A 15,000-nucleotide genomic window follows, 5' to 3' on the forward strand; every position below is an offset into this window, starting at 1 on the left:
CAAAAAAAACACTACGAAAAATTTACATTTAGAATTTACCAAATAAAGATTAATAAACACCCACAACTCAATCTATGATAGACTGTATAGATATATACTGTATACATACAATATACCAAGCAGCACGTTTTGATTTGAAAGAAATCACTAACTGAAATACTGAAAAATAAAGCTAATGTGTATAGCTACATCATAGTTCAATGTATCAAATCAAATAATTGTGTAAAAGGTTAGAGAGCGTTCATTATCAATAGGCCTAAAATATGTTCATATTAGTGAGCACCTGAATAACTGCATTTCTGGCCACATGCAAACTAGATGACACAAGAAATCGATCATTAAATTAGTCGTGAAGAATCAAATTATCGCTTCTTAAGTAACAATAGAGAATTTAAAAACAATAGTCTGAGAATAATGCCAGAATATAACCCAAGCCAGAGAGAATATGGGCCTAAATGTTACATGGCCGGTAAAAAAAACAAAAAAGAACTGAAGGAATAGGGGGTAAATCTTTTTCTCTGCGTCTCTTAAACATCTTTTGTTTTGTATTCAAACCTTACTGCTCCTTCTCCAGCAGTTAGGCTCCGTTAATAATTTGCCAAGTGTCAAAGGAGGTTTAGCTGAACCATCACCACGGCCCGGCGGCGAAACCCGAGCCCAGCCCACCCTAATCCTAACCCTAACCTCCCTAACCCACCCTAACCCGAACCCACCATAACCCGAACCCTAACCCACCCTAGCCCGAGCCCTAGCCCACCCGAACCCATCCGAGCCCTAACCCTAACCCACCCTAACCCACCCGAGCCCTAACTCTAACCCTAACCCTAGCCCACCCTAGCCCACCCGAGCCCTAACCCTAGCCCACCCGAGCCCTAACCCTAGCCCACCCGAGCCCTAACCCTAGCCCACCCGAGCCCTAACCCTAACCCTAGCCCACCCTAACCCTAGCCCACCCTAACCCTAACCCTGGCCCACCCTAACCCTAACCCTAACCCTAGCCCACCCTAACCCTAGCCCACCCTAACCCTAACCCTAGCCCACCCTAACCCTAACCCTAACCCTAGCCCACCCTAACCCTAACCCTGCCCTGCCCCGCCAGTCACTCGCCCAGCAGATGAATGTGGCCCAGCTGCAGCAGCAGAAATGTTTAAATGTTTAGATGTTTCAAACAGATCTGTCCACATGTGGAGGCGCTGCCGTGTGATAGACGGTCTAACGGACCTGGAGTTTATTTGTAATTACTGAATAACGGACAAAAAAAATTATAGGCTGACTAATTGAACCTATTTATAATAACTACAATTTAATACAGACCCATGGAAACGTGCCCCAGTGAGCGCGCGCATTTACCCTCGTTTATCGCCTACTTACTCACATCCGTTCTGAAATATTTGGCTGAAACAATTTTCTACAAAATCATCTGAATATAGAAGAATAATCTGCTCGTTAGAAACCTGTCTGGTTGTTTTAACACATCAGGCCCAGGCCGACTTTCAGATATATTATTACAACTTTCACGTTTTAGAAATAGAGACGTCAGCCGTTGTGTTGTGGCATTTTATGAAATTGCTTAAGTCCATGTGAGGTTGAATATAATATAATATAATATAATATAATATAATATAATATAATATAATATAATATAATATAATATCCATGTGAGGTTGAACATTTGTCTATACATCTGCAGTAGTCTAGTAGGCCTGAACACCGGCCTCTCTCATAATCAAAGGAGACCCCAAATCAATAACAGACACGACTTAAGATCGCGCTGAAATATGAAATATGATCACATGTAGATATGCCCCCCCCCCCGTGCTTTTTTAGGCGTAAATCCAAAACGTTTCGTGCCAATAGTAAATAAGTTTACTAAGTCTCATCCCACAGTTCTCAACAACGTAAGGCGACTTGTTCAGTTGATCAATTGATTTATAAACACAGAATATAGATGTTTATAAATATGTTTCAGCTGCAGAACTCAGACATGCTCTAAGCAGAGGAAAGCAGAATGACCCTTCGCGTCTCCAGATCAGGAAAGTTAGATAATGTGTAGTTAGATATGTGCTCTGGTACACTACAACAATATACAGAAGAATAGAGCTATAAAGAACTTAATTAAAGTCTAAAGACACGAAACACAGAACCCGTCAGACACGCAGATTCACCTCCGTTAGGCCATGTTGCGCTGGGGTGGGTTTGGGGGAGAGTTAGAGTATTAGAGAGTATTATATAATAGAGTATTATAGTATAGTGAAGTTTTCACATTATTTTTTCTGCTTCAATGACTCCTCGGTGCTTCTATGAGACTCCAGAGTGTCTGAAACCCTATCCCTCTGACAGTGTCTAACCCCGTCGTGTAACAACCCTCCTGGAAACTTTCACAGCAACGTCCGTTTTCAAAGGAACAGTTTCGCACAATTTTTTCTCATCGTGTTTTTTATTTTGCACTTACGTGTTCGAAGGTTTCCCAAGTCTGCACACTCCTGCTGCTCTCCTGTCTTCTGTCCGGGGAAAGTTGAGAGTTTCTCTGCCGCTGCAGATGTGGCAGACTTTTACGCTGCAACTCCAAAGCGGCTCTGGCAGACTTTTCCCTTGTCCGTCTCTTTTCTTTCTCCTTGTTCAGTTGTTTGGACGCAGCGACCAGGGAATCACAGCTGCAGACCTGCCTACCTACCTCCTACCTGCCCGGGGCCAGCACACAGAGAACCTGGGAGAGCATAGGGAGTATGAACACACACATGTTTACTGGACTGTTGTTTTTACATGAAGTTGCTTTTCGCGGAGAAGAGGAGAAGTGTGGAACTCCAGCTGCTCTTTCCCTCTCTGACTCCTCCTCCCTCCCTTCGGATCCCCTCCCTCCCTCCCTCCCTCCCTCTCCCCCCCTCCCTCCCTCCCTCCCTCCCTCCCTCCCTCCCTCCCTCTCCTCCCCCCCTCTCCCCCTCCCTCCCTCCCTTTCCCCCTCCCTCCCTCCCCCTCCCTCCCTCCCTCTCACTCTGCTCTCCCCCTCCCTCCCCCCCTCCCTCCCTCCCTCCCTCTCCCCCTCCCTCCCTCCCTCCCTCCCTCCCTCTCACTCACTCTGCTCTCCCCCTCCCTCCCTCCCCCCCTCCCTCCCTCCCCCCTCTCCCCCTCCCTCCCTCTCCCCCTCCCTCCCTCCCCCCTCTCCCCCTCCCTCCCTCCCTCCCTCCCTCCCTCTCCCCCTCCCTCCCTCCCCCCCTCTCCCCCTCCCTCCCTCCCTCTCACTCTGCTCTCCCCCTCCCTCCCTCCCTCCCTCTCACTCTGCTCTCCCCCTCCCTCCCTCCCTCCCTCCCTCTCACTCTGCTCTCCCCCTCTCTCCCTCCCCCCCTCCCTCCCCCCTCCCTCCCTCCCTCCCTCCCTCCCTCCCTCCCTCTCTCCCTCCCTCCCTCCCTCTCACTCTGCTCTCCCTCTCTCCCTCCCTCCCTCTCTCCCTCTCACTCTGCTCTCCCCCTCCCTCCCTCCCTCCCCCCCTCCCTCCCTCCCTTCCTCCCTCCCTCCGGCCCGGTGGACACACGTTAGGAACCAGCGGACCGCTGTAACAAGGATTGGCAAATAATCTTCGATCTACTTTCCGTTTCTCTCAGATGTGAGAGTTTATATGGGTTCGGCTCGGCGCCATCGCTTTGGGCCTAGTTTTATACTACAGTGGGACTATTGTTCTAAAAACCTCAACTTTGTTGAGTTAGGTTTGTGTATTATAGTATTATACTATATTATACTATACTGCATTTGTATTATTTATTTTTTCAGTATGTTTTTCTATTTACGGATTTAAATTAGTATAGTTTTATCTTTTATGACTTCGAACACTTTACAGACGACAGGTCTATGCATTATAGGCCTACTTGTTATGCCTGTATATATACATAGATATTAGGGATGTCCCGGTCCTACCTGGGCTTCAGGTATCTGCAATACCGATACCAATCCGATATTTGTATTTATTGTTTTACTCCTGAATAATAACAAATACTTCCCCAGTAAATTGCAGCTCATCCAAAACGCCGCTGCTAGGGTCCTAACAAAAACAAAGACATTTGAACACATTACACCAATCCTGAGATCCCTGCACTGGCTACCAGTCTCTCAGAGAATTTAATTCAAAATCCTCCTAATTACATACAAATCACAAAATGGTCTTGGACCAAAATACATATCAGATCTCCTCCCACCCTATATTCCCGCAAGGTCCCTAAGGTCAGCTGAGACTAATCAGCTAATCATTCCAAGAGTAAAAACAAAACAGGGTGCAGCAGCTTTCAGTCACGCTGCTGCATGCTCCTGGAACAAACTCCCTGAAGAAATCAAACAGGCCCAAACCCTTAAAATATTTAAATCTAAGCTAAAAACCTTCATGTTTTGCACCAGTTATGATTAAACACAAACACTTCTATCAATGTCTTTTTTCCATTAACTATTGTCTTTTTAAATGTTTTATCTATTTACTTCTTATATTTGCTTTTATTCATTGTAATTTTTATTTTCTTATGCTCCTCTTGCTGTATTTTTAAATAATGTGTGTAAAGCACTTTGAATTGCCCCTGTTGTATGAAATGTGCTATACAAATAAACTTGTCTTGCCTATTTAGTCCACAACAACAGTTGGCTATTAAAGACTGCCAGCCTTTATTCAAGCAACAAAAGCAGTACTCTGCAGTACTCAGTGACCAACTGGTTTAAAGTTAAAACAATTTAAACTGCAGCATTCAGCATTGTAAAAAAAAGAGTTACTGTCTGATTTCTAGTTTTAGTGCCTTCAGGTTTTTATTCTATTTATCCTCTCTTACAATAGCAAATACATTATAGGACTTTTGTCGTATAGGTGTAGCCTAGTGACGCCCGCTGGTGAGACCAGAAACCAGTCGCAGAATCAAAGTGTGTCAACAATATCTGGTTTTCCTTTTTTTCATAATAGGCAACTTGAAGTTTTAAAGTACCACTCGATATAATATACAACAGTTTAACGATCACTAAATACTTATAATCTGTGGGTTAGATTCACTGTTGGCGGAGGCTACCGGTAAGTGATACCTGGCTTGTAAACATACTTTCGTTTTAGAACGAAACGTTAGCCGCTAGCTGTTAGCAGCGTTTTTAGCAGTCACCATTCTTGAGCTGTACAAACATTCAAATACTCGTGTTGTGATGTTCTCTCTCTAACGTCAAGCTAAACCTTGTCACTATGGATTTACGGGTGAGTAATATCAAAGTCTCTTGATCAATCTTTAGGCAGAAGTAGAATGAGTTCTGCAATAGGTCTTAGAAAGGTTTTGGCAGTCCCTTGGTCTGTTGTCTTCACCTCAACCTTCCTGACATGTCCATCTTTTCCAGGGAATGTGGCTGTGATCCTGGCCATAGGCCAGCAGTTGCGGGCCATCTGCTTGTCCCTGAGCAGAACGAGATCGTCAACTTGAAGGTCCCTTCGAGTTGCTGTCCATTTCGGTCGCTGCTGCAAGGAAGGTAAGTATTCACGACTCCAGCGAGCCCAGAACTGGCTTGCCAGAGCCTGAACTTGTCTCCATTGTTTTGTGTGTAAGTCCTTTTCTGTAAAATCCCCAGGAGGGGGAGGAGCTCCTGACTTCTGTGTGAGGAGCATGGATGGTGAGAGTATGAAGGGGCTCTCCGGATCTGTAGATACAGGTAGGAGTGGTCGTGCATTTATGATTGCCGAGACCTCGGACATTAAGGTGCACAGTACTTCATGAGTAAGGCGAGTGTTTTGCTGCAGGAGCATTGCGTCGAGTATTCTTCTGGAGACGCCGATCATACGCTCCCATGAACCTCCCATATGAGAGGCGTGTGGCGGGTTGAAGATCCAGCTGCAACCTTGGTTACTCAGGTACGCCTGTACAGTCTTATCCATCCCGAGCTCCTTGCTGGCGCCGATGAAGTTTGTGCCACAGTCGGAACGGAGCTGTTTTGCTGGACCTCTGAGTGCAAAGAAGCGTCGAAGAGCATTTATGCAGCTGGAAGTATCCATAGTCTCAATGACTTCCAGATGAACGGCTCTTGAACTTATACAGGTTAACATGATAGCCCACCTCTTGCTCTCTGCCTGTCCTCCTCTGGTGCGTCTTGTAGTCACGGACCAAGGTCCAAAGACGTCAAGGCCAACGTAAGTGAAAGGAGAGCAGGTTTTGAGGCGTTCCGGAGGAAGGTCTGACATGCGTTGTTCTTCCAGCTTTCCACGTAACTTGCGGCAGGTTATGCACTTGTGGAGAACTGAGTTGATAAGTGTCTTGCCTCCCAAGATCCAGAGTCCTTTTGATCTGATTGCACCTTCTGTCAGGTGACGGCCTTGGTGTTTCACCTGCTCATGGTGATGCCGGGTAAGCAGCAGAGAGAGGTGGCCATCCTTTGGCAGAATGATAGGATTATTTTCTGCTGCTGGGAGTTGAGCGTGTTTCAGACGTCCTCCAACGCGAATGAGATCGTCTTCCAAGATAGGGCTAAACTTCTGCAAGGGGCTGTTCTTGGGAATAGGTTTGTTGTCCCGGAGGGCTTTCAGTTCCTTTGGAAAGGCTGTGTTTTGTGCTGATTTAAGGATGACATCTGTTGCTTGAGCTAGTTCATCCGGAGTCCGAGGTGAGTCACACCTCAGCCAGCCTTTACATTTTCCGTTTTGATTCGTTTTCTTGCAGGATCTTGCCATGTGGATCAGGAGTGCCACTCCTCGTACCAGGGAAGTGAAGGTGGAGAATCGTAGGAAGCGATCCGAGGTAAGTATTGGTTCCAGGTAGGTAGCGCAGGTTTGTATCTGTGGTCTGATTTCTTTGTCCTTTGGTAAAGATTTTCCCCATGAATTTCACATATTGATCCTGCATTTCAGGCCTTTTCTTCAGGGTCCGTTGCAGGGATGAGAACCGCTTGACAACTTGCTCTTTGTTGTTTGGCAGAGGCTGGCGTGGTTCTCTGAACGGCAGTGGGGCGACCCAACTGTTCTCGTTGTCTCTGAAGACGTGTCTGTCCATGATTTCTAAGAAGGTGGTGTCTTCCACTGAAGGAGCAGGCTTGTTGTCGTGCTCAGTTCGGTTGAACACTGTCTGTCCCAGCATCCTCTCAGGAGTTTTGTCAGGCTTATTGAAGCCTTGATGTGTGTCCTTGATGTGCATGAAGCTTGGGCAGGGCTCGAAGATTGAAGGCCGTCCGCTGTCGAGCACATGTGTCTTGTATGCATTGACTGTAGGTTTATGCATGCTCCCTAGGCAGACCTCTCCGATTACCACCCACCCTAAGTCTAGACGTTGGGCAAAGGGAGAGTCATGTGGTCCGTTCACTTGCTGCCTGACCTTGTGAACACGAAGAACATCTCTGCCGAGTAAGATGAGTATCTCCACTTTGGGGTCCAGTTCTGGAATTTGTTGAGTAAGATGACGGAGATGAGGCTGGTGCTGAACTGCGTTTGGGGTCGGAATCTCACTCCGATTGTTTGGAATGTCAGGACACTCAGTGAGTGTTGGGAGAGAGATGTGGACTTTTCCATCCAGTGACTCCATCTGAAGTCCTTCTGCCTTCTTTCCTGATGTTTCTATGATGCCAGAGCATGTTCTGAGACGGTATGGGAAGGTTTCACTCTCCATGCCGAAAAGTTCGAAGAGCTCTGGTCTGGCTAAAGAGCGGTTGCTCTGGTCGTCCATCATTACATAAGCTTTTATAGCTTTATCCTTTGATCCTTTGGGATAGATCCTTGCTAAGCAAATCTTTGAGCATGAACGGCCCCACTGTCCTGGACCGCATATTTCTGTGCAGCTTGTGTTGACCTCTATGTCGCTGACTTCAGCGTCGCTGACCTCAGCTTCATCCACTTCAGTTTTTTTAGGTTGCACTTCTTCCTCCCCACCGTTCTCTTGTGACGGTGGAGGAGCCTTGTTGATTGTTTGAGGCGATGGGCCGGGGTGCATGGCCGCATCGTGTCTAGTGCTGTCGCACTCCGAGCATTTTACGTCGCTCTCGCAGTCTTTGGCAAGATGGGAAGTTGTAGAGCAGCATTTGAAGCATATTCCTTTCTCCTTGAGAAAAGCCTTTCGATCATGGAGGGATTTGTTCCTGAAGGTTTTGCACTTCTTGAGAGGGTGAGGTCTATTGCCATGCAATGGACAGTTCTTGTTGGGGTCAACTTGAGATGAGACATCCGTCTTGTTCACGTGGATGGGTTTGTTGCCGTTCTTCCCGTTGTATCTGTCTTGTTTTGTCTGGGTGGTGGAACAGCTTTGGTATATGAAGCTTGGGTCGTTTTATGGGGTCTTTGGATGAAATCCTGGGGAAGCCGTCTAGTCTCTGGAATAAGGACTTCTCTATGATTTCGGGGGCTGCATAGCACTCACGTAGTCTCTCCCATGCTTTGCTTAAAGCGAGACTGGGGTTGTTAACATGTACTGACCTTATGCGTTTCGCCTGTTCTCCAGATTCCTTTCCGAGCCATCTGGTCATGAGATCCAACTCTTGTATTGCTGTCAGGCTAGCTTCACTGGTTGCGCTGATGAATGATGAGTACCATGCGCAATAATTTTCTGGTTTATCGTCAAACTGGTACAGACCTGAGTTAACAAGGTCTCGTCGTACCAAATACTGTGCTAGAGTCTCTATTGGATTTGGTGTGCTAGCTGGCTGAGTGTGTCGGGTAACGTATGATGGCGTATTTACATTTAAGGTAGGTTGGTACATTCTTTCAGGATGTGTGTATTGTGTCTCAGGATTTGGCTTATTGTAGTTGAGCTGAGACCGTTGTGTGACGCGTCCCACAGGTAGGTTAACTGGTAATGTCCCTGTCACAAAGCTGTCGAGTGATCTGTTATCAAGTGAGTGAACGACAGGCTGTGCCAATGAGTGTTGTGAGGGAGAAGTACTCCTTAGCTCGATTTGATCTTGAACATAGCTATGTGTGCGTTCCATTTTTGTCCTCTCAGATACAGATTTTTCCGATTTTTCTTCCCTGACTTCAGACGTTAATAACATTGATTGTGCATTTTCCAAGGTTTGTGCTTCTACCATGGCTACCTCTGCTTCTCTTTGGGATGTAAGCACTTCCAACTCGGTATCAAGTCTAGCCTTTTCCATTTTTTATTTTGCTTCCTGGGCTGCGTATGCAGCTCTCACCTTTAACGCCTCTGCTTTGGCCCGGGCCCGGGCCACGCTTCCGGAGGACACTGTATCTTTGCTCCCCACCGACCTCTTGCTTCCGTGGGATGACATCTTATCCAAATCAGATGGTGAAAGTCTGTTTTTTTACTGTGATGTTCTCTCTCTAACATCAAGCTAAACCTTGTCAATAAAGTCCATCAAAGAAAGAGGCGTAGGGTGGCTTTTCAAATCAGGTATATTGAACTGGTAAAAACTGCAAGACAAACAGCACAAAACATGTTTCAACAGGATGTAAACAAACAGTGGTTAGCTAGAAAGTCCGCTTTTTGGCCTAACAATCTAGTTACAAAATAATAACTAAAAACATAATATTCCCAACAAATGATGACTAATATATAAAGCTACCAATCCAACACTTGATATTTCGTACTTACAACATTGCTTTGTGTAAATCTGAACATGGATGTTGAATGATGAATGGAGAACAAACATAACGTCTCGGTCTCTCTCTGGCAAAGAACGATCTCCCAAACCGGAAGTAGACTTGCGGTAAACAGGAAGTGATGTCACTACATCAAATATCAACTAAAATATTTATATACATTGTTAACAGTTGTAAATCGTTCGTTTTTAGCAACAAATACATCTTATCAATTTTACTTCTCTTTATGAACTATACAAAATCGTTTTTTTATCAAATATGAACTTTTTAACTTTTTCTAAAGAAAATAAAGAAAGTGTTGCCGGACAACACACGTGTCGTCTTGATTTTTTCCCCCGATTTCAATGTATGACGCATCATTTGAAAGCTTACCATCTGTAGTTTCAGACTATGTAAACAACCGAAAAATTACTTGCAAATGGTTTATGATTTCACCAGCTAGCATCATGACATTGTCAGACTCATTACACACAGGTAGCTACTAGCCAACATCCCTAATACAGTATATTATATATATAATAACATTCATGTTATGTGGTAATTATTTGAGATTGACTCAAAATGGCTGATAACAACTCAGGATCATTATGGGTAATTAAATATTGCAATATGCTTTTGACAAGTCTTTAGGTGAACATTAATACACTTGAATATAATTTGATTACATATTGTATCATTCATGTCTAAATGGGATGTTTCATATAGCTTGGCTCCGAATGTGTACGGTATACTTCTATGACTAGCTATCCTGGTCAACAACAGCTTGTCATAGCGAAAGGCAAAGGCACATACAGATCTAAGGCGAGCTGGCCTGCATTCAGGTTTAATTATAGAATTAGTGAAATACACTTTACCCCCCCAGGACAGCTAACCAGGTCAGTCACCTCTCTTATGCTCTCCTCTCCTATAAGATAGGGTCATGGCTAGGGTTAGGGTCAGGGCTAGGGTTAGGTTCAGGGTCAGGGCTAGGGTTAGGGTCAGGGTTAGGGTCAAGGTTAGGGTCAGGGTCAGGATTAGGGTCAGGGTTAGGGTTAGGGTTAGGGCATACATAGGGACAGATATGCTGTACCTGTCAGACAACAAGCAGGAGCTCTATGACATCAGATAGACGTGTGTGGAGGTGAGGGTTCGGTGTTTAACAGCTGCATGGATGATACTCTGTAGAAACACTGTTATGACACCTTTAACAACATGAATGTCTTGTCCCTATTCTAACCTCCCTATTATCAGTAGTATATTATCACTACTATTCCACTTGTGTAATAAGATAATGCAGAATTCTATTAGTGAATGACTGATACATGTTAGTACCATGTTATTACATGATCATTATTACAGCGTTACTTACTACACAACCTAATGTTACGTATGACCAAGTTGCATTTGTTAGAATAGTCATTATAACAGAGAGGATTAAGACCTTTTTATACGCCTATCTGAGTAATCCAGTTGGCGTAGCTAGCCGTAGCTAGCCGTAGCTCGGCCTCTGGGCTCCAGAGGGGTTTTCCATATAAATTCCCACTTAGGTAGGGAGGGAATTACGCTCTCGCTGCTTATGATGGAAAACTGTCGATTTATGAAAGTGTCTCCAGGGCCCTGAGCTAATGTTACGGTAGAGGAGGAGAGAGCCTTCCTGCAGGGTTAGGTGCAATCAATATACATAATCAATATACAGGGAAATTATGTAGTAAAAGTGGTCTTTAGGGCCTTGCACCAATCAATGAAGAGGTGGGAGTTTGGCCGGGGAAACCACCCGACCGTGGTTAATCACCGGGGTCTGGCTGTGTGTGGCCGGGAGGTCAGCTCCGTAAGCAGCCTGTTTACCTGCTGTCTCTGTCCTCCTCCCAGGGACACACAAGCACAGGAGGGGTCATATCATGGGACTTTTATTAAGTATTATTCGCTTGTTAAGTCTGACGTCAAACGTGACGTTTAGCAATTTCCAGGTCCAAACCAGAAATTCCCCACACCAGAGTACCAGTGTACTAAAGCACCAGAGTACCAGTGTACTAAAGCACCAGAGTACCAGTGTACTAAAGCACCAGAGTACCAGTGTACTAAAGCACCAGAGTACCAGTGTACTACAGCACCAGAGTACCAGTGTACTAAAGCACCAGAGTACCAGTGTACTAAAGCACCAGAGTACCAGTGTACTAAAGCACCAGAGTACCAGTGTACTAAAGCACCAGAGTACCAGTGTACTAAAGCACCAGAGTACCAGTGTACTAAAGCACCATAGTACCAGTGTACTAAAGCACCAGAGTACCAGTGTACTAAAGCACCAGAGTACCAGTGTACTAAAGCACCATAGTACCAGTGTACTAAAGCACCAGAGTACCAGTGTACTAAAGCACCAGAGTACCAGTGTACTAAAGCACCAGAGTACCAGTGTACTAAAGCACCAGAGTACCAGTGTACTAAAGCACCAGAGTACCAGTGTACTAAAGCACCAGAGTACCAGTGTACTAAAGCACCAGAGTACCAGTGTACTAAAGCACCAGAGTACCAGTGTACTAAAGCACCAGAGTACCAGTGTACTAAAGCACCAGAGTACCAGTGTACTAAAGCACCAGAGTACCAGTGTACTACAGCGGTAGAATGACAGTTCAATCGTTTTTTAGACTGGGATCTATTCATACAACAAGGGACACAGCACTTTCCCATTTTCCCCATATTGTCAGCGTCTTTGAGCCTCGGAAAAGCGGCTATAAATATAATGAATTATTATTATTACTGAGGCATTTCGAAGAGAGCGCCTCAGCCAACTTTGGACCCGGAAACACGTCACGACTTAACAACCGAATAGTGTCGTGGTCCAGTGTAAATTCTGGGACTAAGCCCAGTGGAGTGACACCTATGTCAACCATTACTATGCGGGTCAATATGATATTGATATTGTAGATATTGACTAATATGCCTCACTTAATCAACCAGTGTCTACGGTGTTGTAATATATCCATCTGCTGTCATGGATATGCAGAACTCTCCTCCTTGAGTCAGATACAGAACAACACTGCTGTCTCCAGTGGTGTAGTCTACGTTATACGCAGGACTACGCCGTATACCCACTAGGAAAGGCCAAGGATTTCCATATACCCACTTAGAAATTTGTGAGGATACGTAACATTATAACATGTAATTTAGATATATAACGTTAGACAGGGAGCACAGATTTAATTTTATGGCGTTCCGAAATGAACGATATGAGGCTGGGAGGGAAAAATCACAGTATTATACCCACTAGAAACAACTAGACTACACCACTGGTTGTCTCCATCTATCCTCATGTTGTCTCATCTATCGAGTCTCTCTCTCTCTCTCTCTCTCTCCCTTCTCTATCTATCCATGTTGTCTCATCTGTCCTCATGTTGTCTCATCTGTCCATGTTGGATCCCAGATCTGCGTCTGTCTGTGTGTGTGTGTCTGTCCTGTCTGTCTGTGTGTCTGTCTGTCTGTGTGTCTGTCTGTGTGTCTGTCCTGTCTGTCTGTCTGTGTGTCTGTCCTGTCTGTGTGTCTGTCCTGTCTGTGTGTCTGTCCTGTCTGTCTGTCTGTCCAGTCTGTGTGTCTGTCTGTGTGTGTGTCTGTCCTGTCTGTCTGTCTGTGTGTCTGTCCTGTCTGTCTTTGCTGTGTTAAGCTGCTCATGTCAGAGAGGCAGAAGCTTGGTCATGGAGGAGTTCTGCACAACGTCGTAAACGTAGAAATAGATCTGACAGAATGAGAACCGGCCAGCCCATCATCAGTGTCCAGAGCTGTGGTGTGTGTGACCACCGCAGACAGACAGACAGACAGACAGACAGACAGATAGATAGACAGATAGACAGATAGACAGATAGACAGGACAGACACACAGACAGACAGACAGGACAGACAGACAGGACAGACACACAGACAGGACAGACACACAGAGACAGACAGGACAGACACACAGACAGGACAGACACACAGAGACAGACAGGACAGACACACACACACGGACAGACACAGACAGACAGGACAGACAGACAGGACTGACACACAGACAGACAGGACAGACACACACACACACACACAGACAGGACAGACACACAGACAGAGGACAGGGACAGACAGGACAGACACAGACAGACAGGACAGACAGACAGACAGGACAGACACACAGACAGACAGACAGGACAGACAGACAGACAGGACTGTCAGGGCTGTGTGCTCATCTGGTCGACACAGAGAGAAAGTCCTTGTTATGAATCTCTCAAAGAGAATCATGGGAGCGGGGGCGGTGGGGATAGGGGAAGGGGAGGGGGAGGGGGGGGGGATAGAGCACATGGGCATCAGTGGGGTTAGAAGCTCCCGAAAGTATATCATCAAAGAGGGCCAGAGGATCCTAGGGATTGAGATTCCGCCTGCAGGCAAGTAACCGCTAGTCTCCCAAGAACTCCAAAGTAGGACTCAGAGAGCCAAAGCACACATCAAAAGCACCTCTGGAGCCAAAGCGATTCTGGAGGAGAAAGAAAGGGGGTACGCTCTCTCCCTCCCCGGCCCCTCTAAGCCCCACATCTCACCCCAATTAACAAGCTACTACTGTTTGTTCCAGACCTGAGACCTCCAGTCTGGGAGGTGCACATCAAGGAGGCAGGCGAGCAGACTCACACACACACACATAAACGCACACACACACACACACACACTCACACTCACACACACACACACACACACACACACACACACACACACACATAAACGCACACACACACACATACACATGCACACACACAGACACATGCACACACACTCACGTAAACGCACGCACAGACACATGCACACATACATACACGTACATATGCACACACACTTACATGTACACACACATGCACACACACACACACACACACACAATGACACAAATGGAAATAGAAATGTTTCTTTATTTTAAGATTCATCGTTTTGCACTTGAATACTCTATTATTATTAATTATAGTATTTAAAATAACATTCAATGTTTGTATTATTAATATACTGCTGTTTAACCTGTGATGTTATGTTATAAGGGTTATGTTATAAGGGTTATGTTATAAGGGTTATGTTATAAGGGTTATGTTATAAGGGTTATGTTATAAGGGTTATGTTATAAGGGTTATGTTATAAGGGTTATGTTATGTATGTTATAAGGGTTATGATGTTATGTTATAAGGGTTATGATCTCATTGAATGACTATGTGGAGTCTGTGTACTGAATATGTTACACAAGACTAAATTAATACTTGGCAGGATGTCAAGGGCTGAATTCTTCTGTTTAATTCTCTTCTCCCGTTGGACAGATGTCACAGGGAAATGGATCTGTCAGCAGGCATCTGATACCCGCCCAGATGTGACGCTTGTGTTGCTCTGGACGCAGCAGAGAACAGCAGAGAACAGAGAACAGAGAACAGAGAACAGAGAACAGAGAACAGAGAACAGAGAACATAGAACAGAGAACAGAGAACAGA

The sequence above is a fragment of the Nansenia antarctica genome, assembly GCF_963989245.1.
Source record: "Nansenia antarctica genome assembly, chromosome: 17".
In the NCBI taxonomy this organism is placed as follows: Eukaryota; Metazoa; Chordata; class Actinopteri; order Argentiniformes; family Microstomatidae; genus Nansenia; species Nansenia antarctica.